At 39.6% G+C, this 15,686-nt stretch overlaps 1 protein-coding gene across 2 annotated transcripts in view; it reads left to right on the forward strand.

The window, feature by feature from the left end:
• Positions 1 to 15,686, forward strand: part of fbxw7 (F-box and WD repeat domain containing 7) — a 141,283-nt gene that overhangs the window by 101,832 nt on the left and 23,765 nt on the right. The gene's annotated exons all lie outside the window — the stretch shown is intronic.

Genomic DNA, 15,686 nt, shown 5'->3' on the forward strand with positions numbered 1-15,686 from the left:
AGTTCATCTCACTGTTGCCTTGTTAACTTTGTAGCTAGATGTACTGACTGTTCATATCCCTTTAATAACTTTTTTTTAACAAAACCTGCCTAGCAACAACTCCACAAGATTTTGCTCTCCTGCCTCAGACATTTTCTCTCTGCAGCACTCTGTACAGGGAGTGGCAGAGAAACGGGCAGTATCACCTGTGAATGAGCTGTCGGCACATGTGCAGTGTTTTGGTGGTTGTTGGAGGAGACTGTGCTGTGTAAGAAAGACTCTGTCACCCTATTCTCTTGCAGGGATTTTCCATAGTCTCTGCCATAGTCTGTAACATGGAGTATGAGTATAATATTTTTCAGACAACAAAAAGAGGTAATAAAAATCAGGATCATTAAAAATAAATGCCTCTAATTAAGCTGAAAGACTCGCGTCCTACTCAAACCATGTCAGCAATCACCAATTCCTCCACCCGCTGGCTGAAGCTTGGGATATTCACTGATTGGTACTGACGTGCTTTGGGCACTTTGATGTGATGATGGCCTCAGGGTTTAGCTATGATGCCTTTGATTGGACAACATAATGACTGAGAGCATCATTAAGTGGCAAAGCGACACAATTTCAGTCATTGATTACTTTGTCTTCATTGCCTGTGCTCCTATAAAATGAACCCTTTGGGAGAACCAATGAAACTGAGTCCATCTAAAGTTATAGAAGCTGTAGTTTGCCAGGGCGTGCATTTTTCTGCGTCTGTCATTTTCAAACTTCAGAACTGTACTTTTGCTTTATTTTATACATGAAAGAGATTAGCTGATAATGCTTTTTCTGGCACTAAAATTACCACAGTTTACACATAGTTAAAATGTGCCAAGTCTCAATTTTAGAAGTTTGAATGGGGGATTTAGAGGAAAATAGAAAAGCAGTATGTGTAGATTTATTATTTCTTATCAGATGTCATTATGCCCCAGATTTTGGGTTATGTTGCCATTCTTTCAGAGATTTGCGGAGCTGTGAATTAAGAAAGGCTACTGGTCAACTCATTTATAAAGTGTGAACAATTGTTACCCATTTTGGCTTTCAGTCTGCAGATTTCCATCTATTCTGGGTATGTATTGAGGCCACATTGTCATTTTACCTAAGCACCCACACTAGACCACAATGTTTTCTATGGGGAAATTAGCTGCGTCTGCTATTTCCCTGCAATTGTTTCTGTGGTCAGTGTCAGTTGTACACAAAGGGAGGAGACATTATGGCTGTTGTTTCCAGTAATATTGTTTTATGACAAAACAGGGAGGCTGAACAGAGATCTGGACATCCCAGTTCTGCATGAGATGTAGCACCATTACAGGTTTATCTTTGTAGTTACCTAACGAGAGCAGAAGTGCACAGGAAGTCTGAACTTCTATTGAATAAAAGAATGGCCGCTGTATTCAGGAAGCCTTCCTTTGTGGTGCATGCTTTATCTCTATCTACTTTTTACTGCAAACACCATAGAAAACTATTTTCCTTTTTGTACAAAAATATGAAACTTTTACATGTCTTCTGCTGACCAGGTTATGCTAACTTCATCAACAAGGGAGAAATTCCTCTTTTGGTTCTGTTCATTTGTGAATCCCAAATAAAATGCAGTGTTATTTATGGCCAGTATTTGCTCTTATGTCTTCAGCCTTTATAGTGCATACACATGTGCCTCTGAGGGACAAACACTGGATACTGTCTCTTTGACTGTAATCATTCTCACTTTAGTGTTGGAGCTGTAATATATATTTGTCTTCATGTTCATTGTGATGACCTTTGCCTGTTATTTTCTCAGGGCTCCTCTACTTCTATACATTATAAAATGCTGCATCCACTTCCACTTCTTAAATAATTGCCGATAACTGCAAATACTGACCTCTGTTCTCCATTTATTTTTATTTAAGCCTATTGATGTCACAGGGGAGATGCCTTAGCCTCTTGCTTTAATTTCTTTGTTTTTTTCTTTTTGACCTGAACCCTTCAAACTTGAATGTCTCAGTCGCGTGGGTGGCTGTAGGATATGTTAATTCAACTCCATGCAGATGATGCCATTATTATCCACCACAGAATGCCATGATCCATGATTTCCTTATTCATTAAACCTCCCCCACACAGATTGCATCTGTCCAGTCTGGCATGGGGATCACACTTAACCCATTTGAGGAAAATCTACTGAATGCAGACCCCCTGCTTCTTCTTTTTTTTTTTTTTTTTTTTGTCCAGAGAAGACAATCGCACAATGACATGACCCCATTTAGTGATGCATCGCTGCCCAAGAAGTATTTTCCTCCTTCAAGTTCACCACCTCACATTAAACATTTTCTCAAGAAAGCCCCTTTCTCCTGTAGTTCAGCTTTTTTCCCACCAACATCTGTTGATTGGAAATTGTTCCAGTCACCAATCCTGCAAAACAGCTGTGAGGCTTTACTTATTACTCCTCTAATTAGTCAGTGTTTCACTTATCACAAAGTGCAGCAATTAAATTATTGTGACAGCTTCCTAATTAAGGATTATTTTTCTCAAATTTTCTGCTTAATTGTTTGGTTTCTGGTGTACATTTTCAATTTCCTTTTTAAGCCCAAGTTGTGCAGATAGTTTGAAAAGTTTAGTTTGAGTCACCAGCAGCCTAACAGCCAGAGATATTTACATATGTACTAAACTTTGTATTTGTATTTGAGAGGCCACAGCTAGAGGGCTTTCATGGCTGTTCCTTAATTCTGTAATTTATGATTAATCTAGTAATTGTTTCAGACTTAAGGCAATGTCTGACATCATTTTAAATGTCAGTATTATGGCCTTGCTTCTAAAATCTGTATATTTTAATGCATATATTAAGTATATACTAATCCAAAGATTATCAAAAACTAGATTGATGGGAAGATCAGACTAGGTAGCCAATCCGAGGATGCTTATCTTACCTGCAGACTTGTACAATATCTGAGGCAATGTGCTAAAAGCTTGGCACCGAAGTTGTCTGTTTATGCACAGTCGAATAACACAGCATTTGCATTTATCCACAAGCATGCTGTGCTAAAATAAGCAGGAGACTGGTATCAGCAGGGAGGGGGCCTGTTAATGCTTTACCAACTGGCAGAAGGAGAGTGACAAAGGAGGCCACGGACCATTCAAAGGCCACCGTGCAACCCTGCTCGCATACCAAACACTCCAATGTGCAGTGTAAAGGTTGGGCCGGCCGATAGCATCGAGAGAGCCTTTCTCATGAGAGCCACCTTAAACAAACACAAACACACACACACACACACACACACACACACACACACACACACACACACACACAGCTCCTAACCGCTTTGTCTCATGCACCCTGACGTCCACTGATTTGAAATCTTTTGTGTTGGTATTGCTGTGGTGTCCTAGTGTCTGTAATGCTTAGATTAGCCAAGTCCCAGTATACCTTGTATAAAACAATAAATCATGTGTCATACAGTACCCTTTAGGCACATTACAATGCAAAATAAGCCTCAAGATGTAACTCGGATTGTGCTAGATTTTTACCAGGCATCTCTTCTTTGCCAGCTTTAAAATTCCCACCTGTGCTAGGTCACTCTGTAATTACAGGTGTAAGCCAGGAGAGTCTGAAAGGCTGCCAGATCTCAGTGCACAGTCACCTGTGAATAGAGCCCATCTCATGACCCTTCATTGTCTCCGCAGTTTCGATGATCTGAAGCTGATGTCGTATGAGGTCAAGTGTTGCAAATGTTGGATACCACTTGAAACGAATGGTGTAGTACAAACTCTGCACCGAGTGTCAAAAACCTTTTTGTAGGAGAAAATGTTGAGAAATCAGAAAGGATTGTCGTGTATGACCAGTCATGTTGTCCAAATTACTCAAACAAATGCATTTGAATGTGTTTATTGTGAACGGCTAAGCAGAGGAGCATCATTGGTTTGTTTACTTGGTTCGGTGTTCCAGTGAGCAGAAATCTCACTGGAACATTGAATGTGTTTTGACAGATTATCTTTACCTGCTCAAACTAAAGCTCCCATTTTAAGGTTGTGGATTTTCCCATCTCTAATTGTGTGGATGCCCTCAATGGGCATCCACACTATTGAGTTCCTGTTTCTCTTTATTCTTTATTATTCCGGGTGTTTCCGTACACTTTTCGCCGCAGAACTACTTCCACAATTTTTGTGCTATTTTCACCGTTCAAACTCTAAACTGTTCTGCTCTTTCTGCTAATGCCGGCTATGACTTTTGGTGTTTATTACTATTATACTTTTTAAAATATTACACTTTTTTCCTTTAATTTGTCCCATTGAAATGAATGGGAAACTTCCACAATTTTGCTAAAACTTTCTTGTCTTTGAAACTTAACTACTGCCTCATACTTTCACCTAGAAACTCCATTCAAACTTTAAAACGTTCTCAAATTATTGGGCTATTCCTGTGTGATTCAGCTTTTTCAGATCTTCTACCGTTTTCATCTTATCTCTCTTTAAGTCTTCAGTTGCAAAATTGTGATTTTTCAGAAAATACATGCGTTGCTATGGTTGCTATGCAATTAACTCAGAGGGGACAGTGAAACTGTTTGAATTTTCTCTTCATGTCCAAACAACTTCTTGCTACTCGCTCAATTTCCACTCAATCCCCACAAATTATACATCAAAACGTAGGTATCTTTGCTGGCTTTCAGAAAATGTCACTATCATTGTTGTGGTATTCATAGAACTTTCGCAAATCTCCTCAGACTAACACAAGGTCAGAAAACTCTCCATATAAAGTCAATGGAGAGTTTGTTCAAAATCACCGCTGGATTTCTCTAATGAGAGGCATTTTCAAATTGTCATATCTCCTTAACGAAGCAAAGTTAAGACATGAGGCTTGTCCCCGTATATCTTCAGACACTCCTGATGCTCACAATTCAAGAATTATTTTCTCACCTATTACCGTTCTGAGATGAGTTAGACTTGTTTGAGGGGTGGAAATTTGTCCCTCGCTCAGATTTCATCAGAATTCAAATTCTGGAAATGAGGCACTTATTTCTCTCATCATATCTTTTTGATGGATTTCCACAGAGCTCTGAAAATTTCCATGACTGTTCACCAAAGCCTGCTGTTTCTTATGGTGAAAGAATGATATCGATACTCCAAATAGATTTCGAGTTACAAAGCGTTGTTTGAGGGCAAGTCAAGGCAGTTTTTGATTCGCCTCTACTCAGTTACAGTGTATTACAAGTCATATATCTTTAATAATTTATATTTTATCTCTGAATTATGAAGACCTGAAGATTCCCCCATCTCTTCTGAACAAAACAATGTCTGAATGACCGTTCTAGCCTCTACGGTTAGGAAATTATGGCCATTTGTTCGAGGGGAATCCTGAATGTCAGAAATACACTGAAGAAAACTCACACCTCTCTCTGTGTCTGTGTGTGTAAGGGCTGACTACAGCAGGTGCAGCTAATTTAACTGACCTACATATACCAAGCCCAGACTCTCCACAGCTCCTGTTCCCTTTACTGTCAGTGTATGTGTGTCTGTGTATCAATATTTCTCCTATGTTTAGGTATTACTCCTCAATCATAGTATTTCTGCTAAAGCAAAGTACTTCTACTACATCTTAGTACTTCTGCTAAATCATAGTATTTTTTGAAAAATCATAGTATATTTGCCAAATCATGGTATTTGTGCAAAATCATGGTTTTGGGGCCAAATCATAATATTTCTGTTATTTTATAATATATGTGCTGAATATATTATATGCGCCAAATCACAGTATTTATACCAAATTATAGTATTTATGCCAAATTACAGTATTTCTGCTAAAACGCAGAAATAGTACCTTTTAGCAGGAATTTCTACCAAAAGATAGTACTTCTGCTAAATCAGAGTATTCCTGCCAAATCAGAGTATTCCTGCCAAATCATAGTATTTGTACTGAAACATAGTACTTATGCCCAATCATAGTATTTGTACTAAATGATAGTACTTGTGCCAAATCATAGTATTTGTGCCAAAGCATCGTATTTGTATGGAGTCATAGTATTTCTTCTAAATCATAGTATTTCAATCAAATCTCAGTAGTTGTTGTTAAAACGCAGTATTATTGCCAAATCATAGTATTTGTACCCAATCATAGTATTTCTGCTAAATCATAGCATTTGTGCCAAATCGTGGTATTTGTGCAAAAACATAGTATGTCTGCAAAACCATAGTATATCTCTTATGTTATAGTATTACTACTAAGGCATAGTATTTATGCCAAATCATAGTATTTAAGCCAAATTACAGTATTTCTGCTAAAACGCAGAAATACTACCTTTTAGCAGGATTTTCTACCAAAAGATAGTACTTCTGCTAAATCAGAGTATTATTGCTAAATCATAGTATTTGTACTAAATCATAGTACTTGTGCTAAATCATAGTATTTGTTGCACTTCATAGTATTGGAACCAAAACATAGTATTTGTCCCAAAGCATCGTATTTGTATGGAGTCATAGTATTTCTTCAAAATCATAGTATTTCAATCAAATCTCAGTAGTTGTGTTAAAATGCAGTATTATTGCCAAATCATAGTATTTGTACCCAATCATAGTATTTTTGCCAAATCGTGGTATTTGTGCCCAATTAATAATTCTGTTATGTTATAGTATTACTACTAAGTCGTAGAATATCTGTTATGTTATAGTGTATCTGCGGAATATAGTATTTGTGCCAAATCGTAGTATTTATACCAAATCACAGTATTTGTGCTAAAACATAGTATTTCTGCCATATTGTGGCATTTGTGCAAGAACATTGAACAGTTATGTTATAGTATTACTACTAAGTCATAGTATTTCTGCGTTGTTATAGTATTTGTGCTAAAACGTAGTATCTCTGCCAAGTCATAGAATTACTGCAATTTCATAGTTTTTTTTAGGAAATCTGTTATGTTATAGTATTACTACTAAGTCATAGTATTTCTACCAAATCATAGTATTTGTGTGAATTTGTATACTGTAATATCACTGTAGTATGTAGTGGCTAAGTAGGGAGTGTTTACAGTGTAAATAGGTCATCTCTTGTGTTGGAGTGCCCTCTTGTGGCGCCTTTTGGGTAGTGCCTTAGCAAACGTGAACCCTGTAAGAAGTGGTATCAGACTGATTTGTAGTGGAGGAATTTGTTGCCAGTTTTCTTAATCATAGAAACCACACCATATCACCTCTCCACATCCTCCTACTGTATGCCATGCCTCATAGTCATAGTATTTATGCCAAATTACAGTATTTCTGCTAAAAACGCAGAAATAGTATCTTTTAGCAGGAATTTCTACCAAAAGATAGTACTTCTGCCAAATCAGAGTATTTCTGCCAAATCAGAGTATTCCTGCCAAATCATAGTATTTGTACTGAAACATAGTACTTCTGCCCCATCATAGTATTTGTACTAAATCATAGTATTTGTGCCAAATCAGAGTATTCCTGCCAAATCATCGTATTTGTATGGAGTCATAGTATTTCTTCTAAATCATAGTATTTCAATCAAATCTCAGTAGTTGTTGTTAAAACGCAGTATTATTGCCAAATCATAGTATTTGTATCCAATCTTAGTATTTCTGCTAAATCATAGCATTTGTTCCAAATCATGGTATTTGTGCAAAAACATAGTATGTCTGCAAAACCATAGTATATCTCTTATGTTATAGTATTACTACTAAGGCATAGTATTTCTGCCAAATCATAGTATTTTGTACTAAATCATAGTACTTGTGCCAAATCATAGTATTTGTTGCACATCATAGTATTGGAACCAAAACATAGTATTTGTCCCAAAGCATCGTATTTGTATGGAGTAATAGTATTTCTTCAAAATCATAGTATTTCAATCAAATCTCAGTAGTTGTGTTAAAATGCAGTATTATTGCCAAATCATAGTATTTGTACCCAATCATAGTATTTTTGCCAAATTGTGGTATTTGTGCCCAATTAATAATTCTGTTATGTTATAGTATTACTACTAAGTCGTAGAATATCTGTTATGTTATAGTGTATCTGCGGAATATAGTATGTGTGCCAAATCGTAGTATTTATACCAAATCACAGTATTTGTGCTAAAACATAGTATTTCTGCCATATTGTGGTATTACTGCTATTTCATACTATTTAAGCGAAATTACAGTGTTTCTGCAAAAACATGTTTGAGTGGTGGAAATCTGTCCTCCTCTCATTTTTCAAACTCCGAAAATTAAGCCATTTCTTCTCTCGTCATGTCTCCGCGACGGAGATACAAAGAGCTATGTAAATCGCAGTCAAAGTACACCAAAGTCCGCTGATTCACCCAGTGCAAGAATTATGCTTCTATCCCACCTAGTTTTTGAGTACAAATTTATACACTATCACAGACCGGTAATTCATATTGATAATTTATTACAATTCTGCAAAGTTTTATGATTTTAGCAGCTTTTCTAATATGGACCTCAGATTCTTGTTAACAGTCTATGGCAGAAATACATACAAGTACACAGCCTGATGAAGCAGACAGAAGCAGTACCTCTGATTGGTTCAGCATTTTCACCTCTTATCAGCACAAATCTCAGCCTCTTCTGCTGTTTTCATTAGAATTGTAAGCTTTTCCACCTTTTTTCAGTTACGTGAGAACCAGTTTGGCTCAATGAGTAGCTGAAAAATATCAGCCTCTTCTGCTGTTTTAGCAGGATTTCAGAGTTCAGCTTTTTCACTTGTTTTAAGCACAAATTTCAGTTTCTTTACCTCATTTCACAACAAAGTTCTTCCTCTTCACCTCTTTTCTGCTAATTTGAGCTTCTGCTCCACAGTGCACATTGTCCCTCTCATCATATCTTTGCTTGTGACCAGAACTCATTTGGCTCAGAGGGTAGGGCATCTGCCGTGAGACGCGGTGGCAGAGGTTTGAATCCTACCTGTGACAGTTGCTACACATGTTCCCTGCTTGCATGCGCTCTGCTTTCTTGTGTGTCACTGTTCTCCAGTGTGTCATTACACATACAGCCATCTTCAGCAAGCACTTCTGCTTCTACACCTCTTTTCAGCTCATCTTTTTGCTTCTTTGCCTCTTTTCAGCAGAAATTCTTCTGATTCACCTCTTTTCTGCCAAATGTTTAGCTTTTTCACCTCTTATCAGCACAATTCTAAGCAGCTTCTGCTAATTTCACCACAATTGTCACTCTCTCCACCTCTTCTTTGTGTGAATGAGTTTGGTGCAATGAGGTGAATCGCCGCCTTTAGACCAGAAGGGCCAGGTTCAAATCCTGCTCAGGCAAATGTTTTGTTTTTTTTGTTTTTCAACTTTTTCAGCTTTTTTCAGCAGACATCTTCAGCGTTAAGGCATCCACACAGCATTTTCGCAGGAAATGCAAATTTTTCTAGTCATAGTTGTAAAGCTATCAGCAGTACATAGTGTTTGTAACTGGACAGGTGCAGTTGGCTATTATCTGCCATCCTGAAATGCAAATACTGTCCTGCAGGAAGCAGGTGCAGCAGATATAGATCCATTCACATATTGCCTGATTGGTTTTAATGGCTGACTGTTTTCTGTCATGTGATCTGTTGACAGTCATTTTAATGCAGCAGTCCGGTGCAGAAGCCTATATAGAGCCAAAGCACGTGGAAAGAATATGTTAAATTCCTGTAAAAATCCAAATTACTCAATGGCAATACTGGGCATCGGCTTTGGCAGAGGTGTGCGGTCTGAGTGCCTAGTGAGAATTGAACTGTTGCTGGCCAATATTTAGCTAATTTGTTTGTCTTTTATAATGTATACCTTTGGGTATTACTAATATATCAATCACTTGGGTCACTTTTTCTAGGCAGAAATAGCCAATTAAGCTCTCAACGTTTAGGTTTTCTCACATGACAGTGAAATACATGTTGGATTTGTGCTGGGAGTGGAATAAAACGATAGATTAAAGGAAGCAAGGCAAATTGTCACGGGCCAGCTTTTGCACTTTCTGATATTTTAAAATATTAGAATAACCTAAAAATAGCCAGATCATTCACAGCGCTAATATTTAATAAACAGATATTTTGTTACGTTTAATTTAAAATGAAAAATAAAATAAAAATCCCCATTTTTAGTGATGAGAAGTGAGCGGTGTAGTGAGAGGACTTTGACTTTCCATCAGTGCGTAATAAATGTAATCTTCAGTATAATTTGACGCAGAGGATGGCTCCTGTGTGTTTTTGGAGCTTGCAACAAGTGTGTGTGCGTTTGGCGGGGGGTTCCGCCTTTGATGCGACGAGTGAAGACAAGTCCGTATCCCACCTGGTCTCTGTGTGTGTGCTGCATGTCGCCTGCTACGCATATGTCCCCGGGTGCTCCGCTCGCGGACGGATGCGCTGCGCACAGTGTTGAATGCTGGACTGCACCATTCCTGTCGTCTCCAGCGGGGAGGCTGTAATCCGATCCCGTTCGTAGGAGCCGTCGTGCAGCCTGCGAAGAGGAAGAGGGCACTGCTCTGTGCTCTGACGCTTCTCTTCCTGCACTCCTCCCCCTTTCTGCCGAGTATCACCCTCTTTCTCCCCCTCATCTGTTCACTCCCTGCTCGGCGGCGCACAAGCCTCCGGAATCGTCGCAGTGCATTGTTCACCCATCGACCTAGCCCCTTCAAGTCGACGTGATACGACGGAGCTTTCCCCCCTCTTTCTTTCTTCTACTACTTCTTTTTTTTCTTTTCCCCTGCTAATGTCTTTACCGGTGGAATCTACTGCATGCACGCCAGTCCGGTGACGTGCCCGAGCATGTTCACATCAGAGCCAGCGTCGGATTTACCTGAGAGTACACTGCCCTCACACTGTCAGAGCGATCTCGCCGCCGCGCACGCAGATTTGGACTTCACCGATTGTCACTGAGAAGCAAAGGAAAAAGGGGGGGAAACACACCGGATTACAAGGATGGGGTTCTACGGCACTTTAAAGATGATTTTCTACAAAGTGAGTAGGATTTCTTCTCGTATTATCCGCCGTGTCACCTCCGGCACATCCTCATCTTCTCTCCGTGTGTTTGGCTCGCTCTGTCGCCCACATTATCTTTGACGCGCCTCTCGCGGCAGATCGTACGGCCACTGCGGAGGATGGACAGCATTGTAGCAGACCCCCAGAGATGCCTCTTTAATTGCCCAGGCCGTAATGTTGTGTTAGCGTTGCGTTAAAATCTTTTAATACGCTACTAAGCCGTTTGACGTCCTTTCCGTCATAGTAACTTCGGCTGTGTAAATAAACGCCGCCACCGCCGCGGTTCCGGGTGACATTCATCGCGTTGGTGAATTTGTTGTTGCTTTGGGGGTGCTTAATTCTGCAATCCCCGATAAAAATGTGCTTATAATTAGGCGTTATACACTCCTGAATGGAACGAAGCCCCCATTTTATTTTATTTTTTTTAAATGTATTTCCCCCCTTACCTCCCATCAGTGTTGGTAAGATGCTCTGCACCTGTACATCAACTGTGGGTCCTCCCTTTCACAGACCCTAGTAGGTGCTTAAGCAATTACACATTTTACGTAATACAGCGCTGATGGAGCACCATGTATGCTTAGGTACATTCAGAAATAAGGGCTTCAAGCTCAGACGCCCAGGTTCCCCTGCAGTCCTGCCCAGTTTGCAGGGTTGTTATGATTGTACATTATGCAGCAGTGGCTATCTCCCACTGACCAAAGTAACTGCTTGAGATGCATGCATGCATCAGTCTGCCTGCATTTGCCTGTTGGAGTAGCCAATTCCCTGACACCGCACTTGCCTCAGGCTCCAACTACAGATAATGGGTCACTGTGTCAGACAGCATGAGGTAGAATATCCTCAAGGATGTTGGGTGTATTATGCTGGATTGCAGCCATAAAAATCGTCCTCTCTTAGCTGGAAAATGCAGAGTACAAACAAACGCGGGAAAACAACAAAAAAAAAGCATGAAAGAGAATTTATAATTCAGACAATGTAAACAAATTCGTTAATCGTGTATAATTTTAAAACGCGGTTCAAAATATCCCTTGGGGTGGGGGATTTTTATCCAGTTAATCCTAATAATTGCACGAGAGTCTTGTTAATAGATGAATAGCGCTTCATTGATTTGAATGTTCATGCTCATTTGTATTCTCCATCCATTTTAAGGAAGTACTCATTCTCAGATGTATCAGGATTTTCAAGTCATCCTGCAGAGCGCAAATATATTAGTGCTGCTTGCGGGGCTCGTAGTAGCAGACTCTCATTTTTGAGGATGAATTCAAACCCGTGTTTCTGATTTGATTGCAGTTTTGGTCCTGGAAAAACTCCTTCAACTAGCTCTCAGATCCCAAGCGTTTCTGTGCCTCAAATAATGCTGATTGAAATGAGGAGAAACTCTTTGACGAGTGCTTGAAAACACAATTTGAAAAATGAGAAAAGCCTTTTCTCGTGACTGATGCTGCAGGATGTAGTCGCCGTTAAAATGAATCAACACATTATGTAAGAATGATCGCTGTCTTTAAAATATCATTAACTCTCTGCATATCCATCTGTCGTGCTTTTGGCCAGATAGGGACGTGGGGGTGGGGGGGAAGCCAGAGGAAGGAGGGGGACGGCTGATTGGTGGTGATTTACAAACACTGTGTTCTCTGGTTACCTTTTCCCAGGCTGAAGCTGCAGAACAGGCTGGTTACACATTATTTTTTCATGCCCGCATTTAGTTTGAGGTTTTCTTACATGTGTGTGCACACACTCAAAGCCAGCCAGCACTCCCCTCTCTTCTCTCACACTCTGAATCACACACACAAAAAACATACGCGCGCGCACACACATACACACCCTCTGCATGCATTCACACACCCAGGCTCTCCTTGGCTACTGAACTGCCATTGCAGTGAGATCACCACTTTAGGAACAAGGCAGCCAGGTTTAAGAGCCCAGTCTTAACAATCCTGAATATCTTATAAACCCCTTTTTATATTATTCAGCAATCACACAAGCAAAAAATTTAGACAAAGGAAACACAAGCTATGTACCTGCCTAGCTTGGACTACATTTGCATTCTTGTTGCCAAATTTTCGAGTTTCTTTTCTGTACCTCCCCCTCATGAATTACTTCAGGTTTTTATGGTTCCTCCCTATGAGCTTTCAGCGGCTTCACGCATGAGCTGAGTTGTGAGGAAAGAATCACAAATCATTGGTCAGATCACAGTGTGGTCTCCAGCAGGCACCTTACCTGCAGTGCACATTGATGTGCTAATCATGCGCATGTGTTGTATAAGCTCAGACTTTGGTTGCCTGTCGGAAGTTTCAAGGCACAGAGTCTGTAAAGATTCAAAACTAAGGTAGGAATCCGTATCGATCAGAAGTCCATGGCTGCCAGTGCAGATGTGCTGCCGGTGCAGATGTGCTGCTCGTTATTCAGCATTTCTCTAGTCGTGGGCAAATGTTGCTTCCACATTCTTTTTTTTTTTTTTTTTCTTCTTTTTTCTTTTTTTTTTTGTGTGTGTCACTGTTCTCAACATTCACATGAGCAACCCTCACATTTAAAACACAGTGAAAACACACACACACACACACACACACACACACACACACACACACACACACACACACACACACACACACACTAAATTATAGTGATAAACAAAAAAACACACATCTTTGAAGAGAAGCATGTAATCATTCCACTGTAGCGCCAGACAGTATGGAGTCAAATGTCCAGTGGTGTTTTCCTGTGTCGCATATGAACTACAATAATACACCAAAAAAAATGCATTGTTTGTGTCAAAGGGGGGAAAAGTTAAATTTACATTTGGTTTCTGGCTTCTACGCATAAACTGCTGCGCCACGAGTACTATAATCTTGTGAGAAAATCATTGATGTTAGAACTGCAGTGATGAGTTCAATAGTAGGGTTAGGAGATGGATTGCCGTTTTTACTTCATAAGAAAACAATCACCCCACACCTGTCATTTGTTTCAATTTCAGGGTTTGTTTTGTTTTGTTTTTTAATACTTTTGGATGGCTGAGTGAACAAAACACACATTAGCATTTGGCTCCGACATCTTTACACCCATCAGATCCCTGACAAATATTCAGGGATGGGTTTTGGATGTGTTTCAGCCACATGCTGAACAAATACCTTTTCAGAAGTTAGAATTTATGACCTTTTAAATGAAGTCTCTTGTGCTTGGCCTTGCAGTTTTTTGTTTAGTTTTTTTTTCTTCCTTTTTTAAGCATTACCATTCGCCAGTGTTGACCTAACATGACCCCCTAACCCTGAGCTGTACCTTGAGATTTTAACAGTACTATAACTCTTAGCTGCTCCGCTTATCTTTCTGGTGCTTCAATTGTCAATACTTTATTGGAGATGACTCAAATTAAGAACAAGATATTGTGCATTAGTATATAATATAACTATTTCCCCCCATAACGACGATGAGTTGACGCCCCAGTTAATATCAATATAGATGTAGTTTGACGACCATTACAATGTGTTACATGTTTTCCAAGGGTAGCTCTAGTAGGCTGTATAGGCAGAGATCACATCACTAACCTCCAACTGAATCCCCTCGCCTGAATGTGATGGATTTTCACTAAATGTTTCGACAGGCTGTTTGTGTTTCTGCCTTTACAAGAAAAAGTTCTGCTGCATTTGTGGCAACAAGCACCATCAGCGAAGTGCGGCCACACTTTTGAGTGTTTGATTCTCCCCACCTTCCACACAAAGATCAGGGTCTGTGTATGGATGGGTGAGACGGAGCTGCACCCACTCTTTGCGTGCAGGCTCTCAGGAAGATACAGAGAACCCTCTTCTGCATGGGAGCTAGTATGACTGCATCAAGTCTTAGTCAGTAATGCAACTGGTCAGGTAAAATTTATAACATAACTTTTGCACCAATAATATATTTGAAAGCCGTACTGATGACAACGGGGCGAGAAAATAATAAGCTTATAAACTGATAATGAAAATACTTGTTTCTTGCAGATTTGATGCATAATTAAAGTGCATTTTGATATATATATATATATATTTTTTTTACGTCATACTTTTGCTGATATTACAAAGGAGCTGGGCTACAAGGATAAGGATCGGAAAAGGATTTGGTTTTGAATCCATGGGTTTACTTTTAAATCTCCAAAAGCCTTCACTGAAATATGAAATATATTTAAATATTAAAAAGAACAAGGCCAGGCTGTTAGATTGTATATTGTTTTGGCCAGACACTAAAAATCAGTGTTCATTTATTCAGCTAGATTGTTTATTCATGAGGGACTGGAGATGAGATGGTGATCACTTGCATGTGTGTTGAGAAGCCTTGCCAAAGAAAGTGGCAGGCATGGGATGAGGAAAATTGGCTTGCCCGGGCCTCTACACAGGCTCCTTTGTTTGCACGGTAGGGTAGGTGGTAACAGGGACTGGGTGGCGTTGCGTACGTGGAGGTGATGGAGAATAATAAAGAACTGACTTACTTGTTTTTTTTCCTTTTCCTTCTGAATTATTGGCGCATTTCAAAGAATAAACCCTAATACCTGCTTGAGGAACTTGTTATACTTTGTGGTTATTTTGTGCGTACAGGCATGCTTTATCCTTTGAGTTTGGGTGTGAGTGCGGTTACCTATTATTGCATATTATTGGATTTCTGGTTGCTCAGTTCTCTCAATCAAAATTAAACACAGCACAGAAAAACACCTTTTCTGTGATGTGCCATCTCAGAGTGTATGCTGAGCTGTGTCACGGACAGATTGGTCATGTCTCTGTGCTTTGTTATGG

The sequence above is a fragment of the Diplotaxodon limnothrissa genome, linkage group LG6, assembly GCF_057381915.1.
Source record: "Diplotaxodon limnothrissa isolate DT_005_m linkage group LG6, D_limnothrissa_male_GT1.1, whole genome shotgun sequence".
In the NCBI taxonomy this organism is placed as follows: Eukaryota; Metazoa; Chordata; class Actinopteri; order Cichliformes; family Cichlidae; genus Diplotaxodon; species Diplotaxodon limnothrissa.